Source organism: Sardina pilchardus, chromosome 2 (genome assembly GCF_963854185.1).
Source record: "Sardina pilchardus chromosome 2, fSarPil1.1, whole genome shotgun sequence".
In the NCBI taxonomy this organism is placed as follows: domain Eukaryota; kingdom Metazoa; phylum Chordata; class Actinopteri; order Clupeiformes; family Clupeidae; genus Sardina; species Sardina pilchardus.
Window position 1 is genome coordinate 8,424,621 of NC_084995.1, and position 15,660 is coordinate 8,440,280.

The window sequence follows — 15,660 nt, forward strand, 5'->3', positions numbered from 1 at the left end:
CTGACTATCAGAGACATTACTCATGGCAGGCTAAATGTCAGCAACAGCTACACATGGCCTCTCCACTTGAGACCCTGAGAGACCAAATTAGGGCAGAACACAAGGTAATTTACTTCTACAGTACAAACATAAGCAAATGTATACAAGTATACAAATGTACAGTATATATAGATATAGATATACGATAAAGACATAGATAAACACGAATACACACACTGATGATGATTGTCATTACCACCTTACTCCATTGTCATGTTATGGTTGGAGAAAGGCACTCACAGAGCACAGGCACTCTGCCAAGGCCTTTATGCCCTAAGCAAATGTGTGGGGGGTGGTCTGGACCTGGTTAAACAGCCCTCGATCAAGTTTTATAAATACTAGCCTCAGATCAGATTGTGATGACTGACAGACAAACACAAACTGCACTAAGAGTATTTAACTTGCTTTGCGTACATGTGCATAAATACAGTGGCACAATACAGGCCTACAGTAAGCACAAATGTAATATGAATAGAGCATAGTACTACTTAAAGGAATAGTTTGGAATTTTGGACATAGGACCTCATTTCCAATTTAGTCGGGGTGATATAGGTCGGTGGAGACCATTTTCAGTGAATTTCTGCCCTTCCATGAGTTGCAGCGTTCATCTCGCGCTAATCTGGTGCCGAGATAACGCAAGTCAACGGTAACATCCAGCCTGCCACTGAAAACACTCCACAGAACACCCGAAACAAATAAATTATAACGTCAGACTATTGATGCACATGCCTGTGTTGATAGAACAATGTTAGAAATAAAACTAACCTTGCATCGCATCGCAATAGCCTACTTTGTTCCCTGTATGGCAGTGGCGGATTGATATTGAGAAAGTAGTCCCTCAAAATGCAATACATCATTGAGTTGCAAGGTTAGTTTTATTTCTAAAATTATTCTATCAACAAGGACACGTATATCGATAGTCTGACGTTTTAATTTACTTGTCTCGGATGTGCTGTGTGGAGAGAGTAAGACTGTTTTGAATGTTACCGTTGAAATGCGTGAGCTCAGAACCAGCGTTAGCAAAGGGGAACGCTGCAACTGAAAGAAGGGGTTTAACGCGATAAAAACTGTCTCCACCGACTATATCACCTCGGCAAAGTTGGAAATGAGGTCCTATGTCCAAAATTCCGAACTATTCCTTTAACCCATTGACATCTGAGACACATCAGTCAGTACCTGTATGTCCCTCAGCACTCCCTAAGATCCCCAATCAGGCCATGGGCTCCAACGCTCAGAGCTCCACAGCCTGGAACAGCCAGCCTCAGGCTACATTGACACTACCTCACACCTGCCACACACACACACACACACACACACACACACACACTGCCTGTTTAAAAGCTAGAGCAACCCGGCTTTGTTAATCTTTTATTCATTTTACTTCAAATGAATAAGTCAGTGATTACTCATTAATGTACAATATAGTTCAATATACAGTGCCTATAGAAAGTTATCATACCCTTTTGAAATAGTTACTTTTTTTGTCTTACAGCCTGAAATCAAAACCCATTTAAAAAAAAATCTTTTCCAGTTTTATTTACAAATGTAGCTGTACAACATCAAAATAATGAAAAAAAAGTCAACAGTTCTGAAAATTAATAAAAAAATAAAAACTAGAATAACAGGGTTGGAAAAGTCATCATACCCCTGACTTAATACTTTGTCAAGCTTCCTTTTGCTTTCATTACAGCCATCAATCTGTTTGGATATGTCTCTATTATAGCTTTGCACACCTAGATAGGGGAATATACAATTTTCCGTGCAGAATTGTTCAAATTTAGTCAAATTCTGTAGGGAATGACGATGGACTGCTCTCTTCAAGTCAATCCACATATTTTCTATAGGATTTAAGTCAGGGCTTTGACTTTGCCACTCAAGGATATTCACCATCCTATCCTTAAGCCACTGCTTTGTTCTTTTGGCAGTATGTTTAGGATGTTTGTCGTGTTGGAAGGCGAATGACCTCCCCATCCTCAGCTGTTTAGGAGAGGGACGCAGGTTTTCCTCAAGAATTTTGGTGTACTTGGCAGCATCCATTTTCCCTTCTATCCTGACCAATTGCCCAGTCCCCACTGAAGAGAAACATCCCCAAAACATAATGTTGCCCCCACCATGCTTCAAAGTAGGTATGGTGTGTTTTGGGTGTGTTTGGGTGTGTATACTGTGTTTGGTCAGCGCCTGGAGCTCAGTCCAAAAACTTCAATCTTAGTCTCCAAAAAGTTGGATCTTAGTCTCATCTGACCATATAAGCTTTTTCCACATGGTAGCAGAATATTCCAGATGTGTTTTTGCACTGAACTCCAAGCGCAATGTTTGGCGAAAACCAACACAGTACACCACCCAAAACACACCATACCTAGTGTGAAGCATGGTGGGGGCAACATTATGTTGTGGGGATGTTTCTTTTCAGCGGTAACTGGGCAATTGGTCAGGATAGAAGGGAAAATGGATGCTGCCAAGTACACTCACATTCTTAAGGAAAACCTGCGTCCCTCTCCTAGACAGCTGAGGATGGGGAGGTCATTCGCCTTCCAACACGACAATGATCCTAAACATACTGCCAAAAGAACAAAGCAGTGGCTTAAGGATAGGATGGTGAATATCCTTGAGTGGCAAAGTCAGAGCCCTGACTTAAATCCTATAGAAAATATGTGATATATTAATATAAGAGAGCAGTCCATCGCCATTCCCTACAGAATTTGACTACATTTTAACATTTCTGTATGGAAAATTGGGCAAATATTCCCCTATCTAGGTGTGCAAAGCTATAATAGAGACATATCCAAACAGATTGATGGCTGTAATGAAAGCAAAAGGAATCTTTACAAAGTATTAAGTCAGGGGTATGATGACTTTTCCAACCCTGTTATTCTAGTTTTTAATTTTTTATTAATTTTCAGAACTGTTTACTTTTTTTTCATTATTTTGATGTTGTACAGCTAAATTTGTTAATAAAACTGGAAAATATTTTTTTAAAAATGGGTTTTGATTTCAGGCTGTAAGACTAAAAAAGTAACTATTTCAAAAGGGTATGATGACTTTCTATAGGCACTGTAGTTAATAGTTCAATCAGGACACTATGAAAGTTCTTCTTGGGAGCTTCCTAACCAATCTGGTCACCCACTCACTCACTTCTCAAACTCAAGGAGGGATCCTTCAAGGCCGTTATGAGTCATCAAGTCCCACTCAAGTACTATTCCAATGTCAAACATCCATCAAATTCCACCAAGGACAAAGTCTTTTGTTTTGCCCAAAGCATGTGTGTATCCTCAGCGTGCTTGAACCCACGATCCTGTGCGCACATTTATGGGGGATTTAAAATATTGTAACGTTTCGTGTTAATGATGAGACAGTTTATCACAAACCGTTACTTTTAATAACGACTGTTGTCGGCCACAGCCACGCCACAAGAACTCTTTGACATACACAGAGAGAAGGAGCCCAACTCACACACGTCTCCTCGTAATCTCCACACACTGATTTCCTCCTAAAACACACACATCACCCCCCGGAAGGGGGTGGCACCCCAACCATTGGCCCAGGTAACAGAGCCTATCAGAAACAAGTAACACATTAACTGTGCCCACATGCTTTTAAGAACTTAGACACGCTACAATATACTAAACAAAGCAGTTCACTATTTAAATGTAAAGATTGTCTTACAGTCACTGTGTTAAGTAGCCTAAATAAAGTATGGGCTCAGTTAATTTGAACAACTTTGAACTCACACCATAATCACGTAAAGAAGGCATTTAGAAAGGGTAGGCCTATTTAAACCTCTTCCAATGTATGGAGTGGCTCTCATTAAAGCACATTCTTTTGCACTATTGTGTGTGCTGACTATCACACTTGTAACCCTAAAAATTAGAATACCACCTGGTTACAGGTACGAATATTAACTTAGAAGAGCTTTATTGACGGACATGTACAATAAGCCAGCACACTCCTAACTCTGCTCTATCGAACTCCTCGTTCCTCCTAATTATCTTCCCCCTAGCTACAATCCCCGGAACCAATCTCATAACAGTGTTACAAAGGGTGCATAACAAAATACAAAATAAATAATAATCATAAAAGTAACAAAGCCATAAAATATACGGCTACACACTTATCACCAAGCTCATGGACCTTGTACTGCACACATCTGTGTTATTGGAGTTTCAACTTCCTGACTGAGGCCCCAGGTGGTACTGTACGGATGGGTAGCCACACCTCATCATCCCTACCCTCAACACAGGGGCATCACAGGGCTGTGTTCTTAGCCCTCTGCTGTATTCCCTGTATATGTATGACTGTAGGGCCACACGTGAATCCAACAACACTGTTACGTTGCAGAATGACACAGCAGTGGTTGGCCTCATTTCTGACCAGTACAACTAGTACACTGGTGCCAGGACAGCAACCTCCTCCTGCACATTACTAAGACAAAGGAGACGATTATTAGATTTCAGGCGCAATCAACAGAACGTTTATCATCCCCTTACAATTAATAGCTCTCAGGTGGAGAAGGTGGAGAATCTTACATATCTTGATGTCCATATCAAGCTGAAGACCTGAAGTGGACAAAGTACACTATTGATTGGTGAAGAAGGCACAAGAAGGTGTCTTTATAATCTCAGGAGCAGCAATACCTCAACAAAGAACTTTTACACTACAGAAAGTGCTCTGGTAGGGAGTATAATAGCCTGGACCGTAAAACAGCAAGACAGTGTTGAGATCAGATAAAAACAGGAGACATTTACTCCAGGAGATGTCAGTCCAGAGCCAAGAAAATCATCAGAGACCCCAGTCATCACAACTATAGTGTCTTCTCTGTGCTGCGGTTTGGGAAATGTTACCGCTGCCCGGAAGTTAGTACTGAGAGACTGAGAAAAAGCTTCTATCGACAGTCTAGCCGCATCTTGAATGAGGACTGTATCACATATCTTCTATCTTTTTCTCCTTTGTTTATATATTTATGTCTATAGAACATCACTCCATATTGCACTTTGTATAAATGTATGCAATGATATCTTTCTCTAATATGAAGAATGGGGGCCTCTGTTCTCAAATGGCCGCGCGCCTGTCCCTCCTTAGCCTTGTCTGATCTCCTCACTGAGGCGAGAGCTTGAAGGCCCCGAGCTACACTCTGCCAGGGGCAGAAGCCCCAAGGCCATATTGAAATCTACCCCAGAGCTGGCCCATTATCAAAGATACACTGTGATATTAGGCCCCAAATTCAGAAGATGTGTCTTGAAACTGTGTTGGTAACCACTTCTCTTTGACAAGCATTTTTCTTCCTTTCCCTCCTTTTTCCAGTTTGACAGCAATTCTTTTTCCCCTCTGCCTACATGTAAATGGACATGCTGGTGGTCAGTGTTTGTGGAAGAATCTAATTACAGCACCTGTTCAGCGCGATTACTGTAAGTACAGTAGCCTACATGCAGACACAAAGTGGGAGACATTCTGGAGGTCAGGAAAGTTTCTGAGGTTATCACCCACTCCTGAAAGATGAGTGAGAATGTGTATTCACCCACTCATCATCTCATACAGACACACACACACACACACACACACACACACACACACACACACTGAAATACAGTGAAGATTGTAACTATTAGCTGAGGTTTGATCTTTGTACTGAAATGATGTCAGGTAAAGTTTATAGTCAATTACGAGACTCCTACTTTGTTCGAGCGCATCACTGTGTGTTGAAGGAGATTTAGAAAGTGTTTGGCGTTACCGGCTCTCTGCTCTTTCTCTTCTCCTTTCTGCCTGATGGAGTTTCAGAGAAATCTATTAAAGCCGACCCACCGGATCCGGCACACCACTGTTCTAGACACTTCTCTTTTCTTTCTTGCCAGATATAAGTGGTAAGATGCAGTCAATCTTATCTGAGGAATCATTTGAATAGTTTGATTCGATAATAGATCATTTTTTTTCTTTTCTTTTTAGTATATTTTTTGGGCGTTTTATGCCTTTATTGATAGGGATAGTAGAGAGTGACAGGAAGTGAATGGGAGAGAGAGCAGGGGTGGGATCCGGAAAGGACCACGGGCCGGGAATCAAACCCGGGTCGCCGGTGTGCGGTGCAGGTGCCCCAGCCAGTTGCGCCACAGCTGGGGCCAATTCGATATTAGATTCTTAAGAGCGCAAAATACAAGGTGAATGGAATAGAGGATAGTTGTTTCAGAGGAAAGGGTTTTAATGTCCTTAATGTGCACATGCACTTTATGAACACTTCCAAACACATCCAGGTCACAGTATTTCATAAAGAATATGTTAAAGGACAAATCAGATCTTCTACGAAGATCAAAAAAAATATGACTGCAAAGTCTGAAGTACTCTATCCTTTGATGAATCCCTAAAATGCCATTTCTTCCGTAAAACTGTACAGCTAAAATGTGGAAGTTGGCAGTTAAAATAGGCCAATTTTCATTCACAAAAGTCTGCCAGTCTCGTGTTGGTCTGCTGAGAGGAAGTTAGAAGGGTGAGCCATGATAGTTCTGTGCTGCCAGTAGCATAACTACTTCTGCTCTCGGAGACAGGAAGCCTCTAGGGAAAAAAAATAATTCCTGACTTATTAAAGCAACACTATTTTCTATTTTCTGACTTGTTTAAGCAACACCAAACAAGAATTTCTCACTTTTAAGGTATGCTTTAATCAGAAAAGTTGTTTGGGTATCATTATCTAATTAATTTGATGGTATATGATCTTCTGAAAGGAAAATAAGCATGTGTGTCAGTCCCACCAGCCATTCTCACCCAGTTCTGTGTTCCAGACAAAGCTAGGAGATAACCTTTCGCAGCATGACACTGACATTACCACCATTTCGTCTTCAGTGCGACACAATGTGAGGTATTATAGTAAGAACCACAGGAGTTGCAAGCTGACGGTTCAAAGTGAACCGTTACAGTAAAGCAAGTTAAAGTGGGTGTAAATCAGAATTCTCTAACGGAAAAAGTGACAGTGAAACAGACCTTCACCAGCCTACAGAGCATATTGCTGTATGAGCACGTGTGTGTGTGTGTGTGTGTGTGTGTGTGTGTGTGTGTGTGTGTGTGTGTGTGTGTGTGTGTGTGTGTGTGTGTGTGTGTGTGTGTGTGTGTGTGTGTGTGTGTGTGTGTGTGCGTGCGTGTGTGTGTGTGTGTGTGTGTGTAGTCAGTGGGTTCAGTGGTTTTGATTAAATCTGCTGATATAGACGTGTCAGGATGTCAGGAGAGACACGTGATAATGCGGTCTCAGCTTCCTGTCACTCCAAAAGCATGTAGCTACCTCATGGCAGAGAGATGAAAAAATCTGAAAAACATAAAAAACTAGAAATGCAATTCCCGAGGAATTACACGAGGGGATGCAATCTGTTGGGTAGACTTTTATTTTGACACACAGGAAACACTTCAATAGGATGTGTAGTTCAGGGAGAGCCAGATTGTATGCTTTGTATGTAGATTGTATGGCAAACATTCTAAAGTGGAACTCTGTTCTAGAATCTTTGATTAAAAGTGACAGTTGGATTCACAGGGCAGTGTTCTAACTAGACTGGGAACTGAGAGTTCTGGCTCATTATGACATCACATTCTCCATTAAAGTCTATGGGGGAAAAATACACTTTTAATTACAAATATCTCAAAAAGTATAAACTTCTCAAAAATGTCAAATAGATTGTCTAGTAGATATTTGGAAGATCTACAGAACGGTGTTTCAACCAAGTTTGTACGTTAAGCGGTTCGGGCTGAATAGCGCGCACAAAAAGGTAAAAAGAATAATAATAATAACTAGAAAAGCATTTCCTGAAGGAAATACCAGTGCATGGAAAGTTATTGCTAGGATTATGCTAGGGTGCTTAAAGTGATTAATAAGATGTTGCTAGGCTAAATAAAGTGGTTACTATTCTATAAAAAGTGGTTACTAGGTTGGTTGCTAGGGAAATCACGTTGGTTGCTATGGAAATCACATTGGTTGCTAAGGTGGTTGCCAGGGTGTCATTATGGAAGTGGTTGCTAGGTTGTTACTAAGTAATTATAGTGGTTGCTTTGCTATAAAAAGTGTTATTTTAAATATAGTTTTGAAAAGTTATCAAAATTGGGAGAAATAGAGAGAGTGATAGAGAAAGTGAGAGGAAGTGAAGAAAAAGAAGTGAAAGAAAGTGGGGATGACAAGTGAGCTATCCAGTTCAATGAAGAGACACACAGAGAAGAAGTTCCATTGAAGTTGCTGAAATCAGTGAGAGAACACTGGCAAAGTTGATTCCATTCTATTTCTTTAAAAGCTAATTATGATGTCACAAAGCCAATGTTAAGTCTATGGCAAAATAAAGTTTAGTTTTTATTTAATATTTCAAAAAGTAAAAGTCGTAGAAGTATGAAAAGTAATAGGCCGAAACTTTGATGCAAGAGCTACGTGACACAGTTTGAACCAAGTTCCTACGATAAGTGGTTCAAGTCAAATTAGGGCCTGGAAGAATAATAATAACTAGAAAAGCATTTCCTGAAGGAAATACCAGTGCATGGAAAGTTATTGCTAGGATTATGCTAGGGTACTTAAAGTGATTACTATCGTGTTGCTAAGCTGAATAAAGTGGTTACTATTCTATAAAAAGTGGTTACTAGGTTGGTTGCTAGGGAAATCACGTTGGTTGCTAGGGAAATCACATTGGTTGCTAAGGTGGTTGCCAGGGCGTCATTATGGAAGTGGTTGCTAGGTTGTTACTAAGTAATTATAGTGGTTGCTTTGCTATAAAAAGTGTTATTTTAAATATAGTTTTGAAAAGTTATCAAAATTGGGAGAAATAGAGAGAGTGATAGAGAAAGTGAGAGGAAGTGAAGAAAAAGAAGTGAAAGAAAGTGGGGATGACAAGTGAGCTATCCAGTTCAATGGAGAGACACACAGAGAAGAAGTTCCATTGAAGTTGCTGAAGTCAGTGAGAGAACACTGGCAAAGTTGATTCCATTCTATTTCTTTAAAAGCTAATTATGATGTCACAAAGCCAATGTTAAGTCTATGGCAAAATTAAGTTTAGTTTTTATTTCATATCTCAAAAAGTAAAAGTCATAGAAATATGAAAAGTAATAGACTGAAAATGTGATGCAAGAGCTACGTGACAAAGTTTGAACCAAGTTCCTGCGATGAGCGGTTAGAGTCAAATTAGGGCCTGGAAGAATAATAATAAAAACTAGAAAAGCATTTCCTGAAGGAAATACCAGTGCATGGAAAGTCATTGCAAGGATTATGCTAGGGTACTTAAAGTGATTACTAAGGTGTTGCTAGGCTAAATAAAGTGGTTACTATTCTATAAAAAGTGGTTACTAGGTTGGTTGCTAGGGAAATCATGTTGGTTGCTAGGGAAATCAAATTGGTTGCTAAGGTGGTTGCCAGGGTGTCATTATGGAAGTGGTTGCTAGGTTGTTACTAAGTAATTATAGTGGTTGCTTTGCTATAAAAAGTGTTATTTTAATATAGTTTTAAAAAGTTATTGAGATTGGAAGAAATAGAGAGAGTGATAGAGAAAGTGAGAGGAAGTGAAGAAAAAGAAGTGAAAGAAAGTGGATGACAAGTGAGCTATACAGTTCAATGGAGAGACACACAGAGAAGAAGTTCCATTGAAGTTGCTGAAGTCAGTGAGAGAACACTGGCAAAGTTGATTCCATTCTATTTCTTTAAAAGCTAATTATGATGTCACAAAGCCAATGTTAAGTCTATGGCAAAATTAAGTTTAGTTTTTATTTCATATCTCAAAAAGTAAAAGTCATAGAAATATGAAAAATAATAGACTGAAAATTTGATGCAAGAGCTACGTGACAAAGTTTGAACCAAGTTCCTACGATAAGCGGTTAGAGTCAAATTAGGGCCTGGAAGAATAATAATAAAAATAAAAATAAAAAGAAAAAACGAAGGAATATCAATACAGTGCATTTCCATGCACTGTAATAAAAATAAAAAGAAAAAACGAAGGAATATCAATACAGTGCATTTCCATGCACTGTAATAATAAGAAGCGACCGGATTTCAATAGAGGGGATGCATCCCCTCTAATAAGAAGCGACCGGATTTCAATAGAGGGGATGCATCCCCTCTAAAAATCCTTAATATACTGAATAGGCCTATGTGACTGCAATATGTAAGGGAGGATGTTGTTCACCAGTCATTATCAGAAAAAGGCCCAACAGCAATGTAAGAGCCAAATAGTGAATAGTTCATTTGAAATTATGATTTAGTTTAAAAACAGTTAAAATGGTAAAATTTATTTTTGACAATTCATCAGACATGTATTGTTTTAAAATGCATAATTTAGTTATGTTTAGGTCTGATAACATTCCAGTATTTTGAGCTTCCAATTAGATAGCACTACGTCATAGCGTAATTGATTAGATGTAATTAGTTTGGTTTTGAAGTCAGAGACGTTGGAAGCAACAGTTTTTTTACCCTGTGTGCCATACTGGTATGTATAATTTTGTGTTTTATAAGTAAACATTTCAAAAGAAGTATTTTTAGTTTCCTCGAATTTCAATATGGTTGTAATTAGACTGGCTTCAAAATGTGGAACAAAACACTCAACAAGGTGCCCCTACAACTTTTGAAGGGAATTATTTTGCAATTAATGGCAGGTGGACAATAAATTAATAAAGACAAGAAAAGAAACTTCATACAATATTCTCACAGTATTATTTTGTCACCATTTGCGTGGCGTCCGTCGAGAAACAAATAGCTCACAAGCCCAATTAAGGCATTTCAAACAACAAAACCCATGCTATTTGACTGAGGGGCCTATTCAGATATGAGGGATTGTGAACATACTGTAGTAGCGACTTCATGCAGAGGCTTGGGCTTCAGGGCCCCCTGAGCCAGTGCCAATGGGCTTGGTTCCAGTAGGCCTGTTCAGTAATCCTTCCCTAACTACTATCTCATTCTACTGTGCTGTTTTCCATTGCAAGAGCACTTCATAGTGACTCAGTGCTATCTGAGAGGGCACTTCACTTTATTTGTCCTCCATCAGAAAGGCACCTGTAGGGAACATCAACGTTATCCCATTGTACCTATTTATCACATAGTTTTCACTGCAAGGGCATCCATTGGGAAACGTCCATAAATTGATGAAAGTAGACACCCTTTATTTCCCTGCATCACATTTTATCCACTAGAGGAGCACAGCACGTTGATTATCACATGTAGTGCAATATACAGGACTGCATTCCACTGCATTATGTACTGGAAATGACACCCTTTGGAACACTGGTGTGTAAGGGCCAATGGAAGGGTACATATAGGACCTTTTGAGGGGCACCTTATACTGTAGGGCCTTGCATTACCTTCACAACACTGCACTGCATTGAGATATGTTCTTCAAACGTATTGTTTGAAGTGGCACTCCAGAGGGCACCGAAACGTTTTAAAGGCCAGTCAATAGAACACTTTTGAGGGCACTTAAATGTGTTTGTTTCAACCATGGGGACAGCGGGGCAGCAAACCATTAATGCAACATGTATTTTTGGGGGAATTCCTGGTTGTTTGAAATTTGAGGAACATCTTAAGCCGTGTTACGAAAAAGGAGAAGATTTTTCAGGAGAAATCTGACATACTTCCTCATTTTTCTCTTTCAGTGGGGTGTGATCTGACACCCACTCATTTGCACATGGTCACCAGACTGCAGTCACTGCTCTCTGCACTGCCTCTCTTACTACCATTAGTCTTCAGTATCACAGGTCTTGCTGTACATCAAGTTAGCCAAGCTTTTCTATGCAAACACAAAGACTTTAGGATATCCATATGAAACAAACAGTGCTCATAGATCCATCTGAACGTAATGTCAGATCCAACTCATGCTCACCCAACAGCACATGTCCACTAGACCACAGTCAGTCACCACTCTCTACACTTCCCCCCTCTCCCTTCCTGCCACTCTATGACTCTCTCTCTCTCTCTCTCTCTCTGCCTGTCAATCCAGGGCTGTGAAGATTAGTGCATGCCATCTGCAACACAACATCTGTCCTACAGTATACGGTAGCAGGATAGATGGATGTGTTGCCAATCTGTAACACCCCCCCAAACACACACACACACACACACAGACACCTGTTTACCTGTTGGTCTAGTCCAACGCTGTTCCCAATGTCCATAAAAAGAGTAGATTGAGGCCATCTTTGTGGGCCTCTGGTGGGTGACTGTTATACCTGCCCTCTGTATCTCCAGACTGCCTTCCCTCCACCATCCGGGGCAGAGAGGTGCTTGGCTGCTGGTGTTTCAGAAACACACATGATGTCCACTTATGATGTCCAATGCCCTGTTTTATGAGTACACTCCCTATTTGTACTACTGTAGTAGTTTGGTGGGTATTAGTGGGGTAATTCACGAGATACACCGTTGGTTCCATTAGCACCTGTACTAAGCCATTTGGCTGATAGTTCTAACTCGACCAATGTTCGACAAAGGGTAAGCAACTTCTGGGGGGGTGTTTGGCTCAAGTTCATGGTGCAAAGGACCCTATAGGGTGAAATTATTCTGAACTTTTTAACACAAATATCATTATGCGAGAGAAGAGAGAACAACTGAATTTAATTGCATTTTAAACCCCTTGTCCCAAGTGATGCTTCATGGGTCTGCTTGTCAGTGTAGTTTTATAGGTAGGTAAATTCACATTACAGAAATGAGGAACATTTGTGACCCTGCAAAGTGAAACCGTCGCACGATGATACAATGAAAATCCACAATAAACGAACTTCCAGGTTAAAATGTTGAATTTCATGTTTTCGCATAATTCAACAGTATACAGTCTACAGTTTCATATTGTGAACTCATTTCACGGAAAAACATATGTTTTGACTGTTAAACCCAGTGAAGATTCAACACATTAGCAGTCATTCCTGTTGTCCACGCCACTTAAAAAGGTGATTTCTCGGGACGGGAACCATGTCAACTTATCTTAGCGATAGTTTGTGTAATACCCTCGAGTTACATATCATTGGAAAGCTTAGAAACCTAATAAACCTAATTTTGCAAATTTTACCCAAGTGACTAGTTTCGCTTTGCAGGGTCACATTTAGTCTGTACGCAAAAGTTTTGCAATAAATGTAATGTTTTCCTTTTGGGAAATACCATAAATATCAATGTTAACCATATATATAGACATTTTTATACAACTTCGTAGCCTGGGTGTTCCCATCCTGCCTTGCGCTGTGATTTCATTCACGCTGCTAAGGCAGTCTGGACACTTACACCCACATTTTCGCCTGATGTTGGTGACGAAGCACAGAACATCTGAGAAGTTTCTGTTGCCTTCTTGCGTCTACATTCGACGGCAAAGGATTTACACTGATGTCAATGGCAGCCCTTCACGTTGCATATGAACGCGCGGGGGCACCTTCAGCTTCCGATATTGACGCCAGGGGGCTTGTTGGCATGTGTCCTCGTTCGACGAGTTGGGTGTGACACCCTGTTGGATGAGCTGTGCGCATTTGATAGACATCCGTGGCGCTCAATAAACGGATCTGGGCATTTTTTCAAATACGAGAAAATGAACGTCTGGTTGCCAGACCACGTCTCATTTGAGAAGTGGTAGGCGCTAGCCTCGCTAACAACTTTGTATAATATTCAAATTTATGTAAAAAGGACATTTCATGAAAATAAAACAAACAATTTAATAATGGATCTGGACACATTTCGGTACTGAGAATTTTTGGCTAAATTGCTATATAATTGTGTTAATATCTTTGTAGAAAATCTCATAGTTACTATCAATAAAAATATTGTTTTCGGACATGTTCACTATAGCTTCAGAGAATAACCTGTCTGCTGAACATACAGTAATGTCAGATCCAACTCTGCTCGCCTCACCCAACAGCACATGTTCACTAGACCACAGACAGTCACCACTTTCTACACTTCCCCTTTCTCTCTTCTTGTCACTCTTTGACTCCCATCTTACTCTCTCCATCCCTTCCACAGAGCATGTTACAGTTGGCCAGGTTCTGAGAAACTGTGCTGTTGAATTAGCTGATGTATTCACTATTGTTAACCTATCCCTGGCACAGTGCATCGTTCCTGCATGCCTAAAGAGGTCCACCATCGTACCGGTCCTGACGCAGACAGCCATAACCTGATTATAGACCAATTGGCTCTCCCACAGTATCACTGCACATGTACAGTATCTGGTCTACTGACTAGCACACAATGGGCAGAATGTCTGAACAAACATTTATTTTTTATTTTTATTCTGCAGCAGAAGCGCTACCAATGAGATGCGATATGATGTCTTATCAACTCTTACAGGTGTCACACAGTGAGCTTTTAGACATCTCTCGACCACGTCACATAGATCCGGTACAGATATGCTGACACTGCAGCCCTTCACATGGGTGGTTCTAGGAGTGATGCAAGACTTCCAGCCCCATCCGGATCCGGTTCCGCTGGCTGTTCCTCTTTTACACAGATAAATAGGCAATCGTCTAGCAAGAAGACAGAACATTTTGAAGGATTCTGAGACTTAAACTGTCAGGACCTGAACATCTACAAGCAATATGCAGCTCCCTCAGAATTCCACCATCGCTGGCCTGGCCATCTTCATGGTCATTGTGTCCTTCTCAACTACAGCAGCACAGGGTAAGAAACTCATCTTATCACTAATCTTGATCAACTTGACCTTGCTGACATTTAAAAGCATTTTAAATCAAAACAAAGTATTTATGTTGTATTTTTTTTTTTTCAGTCAAAGGTCCCAGCTGCTGCACCCAGGTCTCCGCTAAGGAAATCACAGATCCAATTATCAGCTTTGCATTCCAGACTGGGGAACCACCCTGTGTCCCTGCTATTGTGTAAGTCAAGTCAATTCCCAGAAAGTCCTAGACTTTTTTTTAGTTCACATGTTGTAAAGCATCGATATTTGTTCTCAATTGCATTTGCATTTCTTGTCTTGACTTTTGTCCTTTTTCCGCTCTTTTTTTCCCAATCAGCTTTCAAACTGAGAAGGGCTTCATATGCAGTGCACCAAGACCACAGTGGGTACGCAGGATCATCAAAGAGCTCAGGAGCCTGAAACTGCAGTGAGTTCCTCTCTTCAGAGTGAGAACACGAGATATCAACATTGTGAGATTTATTGGTATGACATGCTTAAGCTGTGATGCTTTGCCTCATGCCCATTGTAATAGTCTGTTATTCTTTTATCCAGGGCTGGAAGAGAAAACAGCACAACCACGGCCTCCTCAATGACAACAAAGCTTTAAAATGCAGTTTTGTCAATGACATGTTCTTATATTTATTTGACTATTAGTAAACCAGTATCATTATTTACACTAAAGGTGACTTTGTAATTGGGAAGAGTTTTGTAATTTATTGGACAATTTGAGTTAATTAACTTATTTCTAACTTATTGCTTTGCGTTCATTAATGTTGCAAATGTTGTTTGCACTATCCCACTGATTTACTCTACATGTACTAATTTACCATGTGTGTAATAATGTGTTAAAATAAATGACTGAAAAGACAATACAGGTACATGCATTTTATTCCAAATTATATTGGAACGTATTATGTTTCTTCAAAGGTGTCCCAGTTTCTCTACCAACTCTTCAGACCAGGATAGAGGGAGTGGTTAAGTTTTCCAGGCTTTAGGCATTTTTCTTCAAACATTTCCATTTTAAATTCAAAAT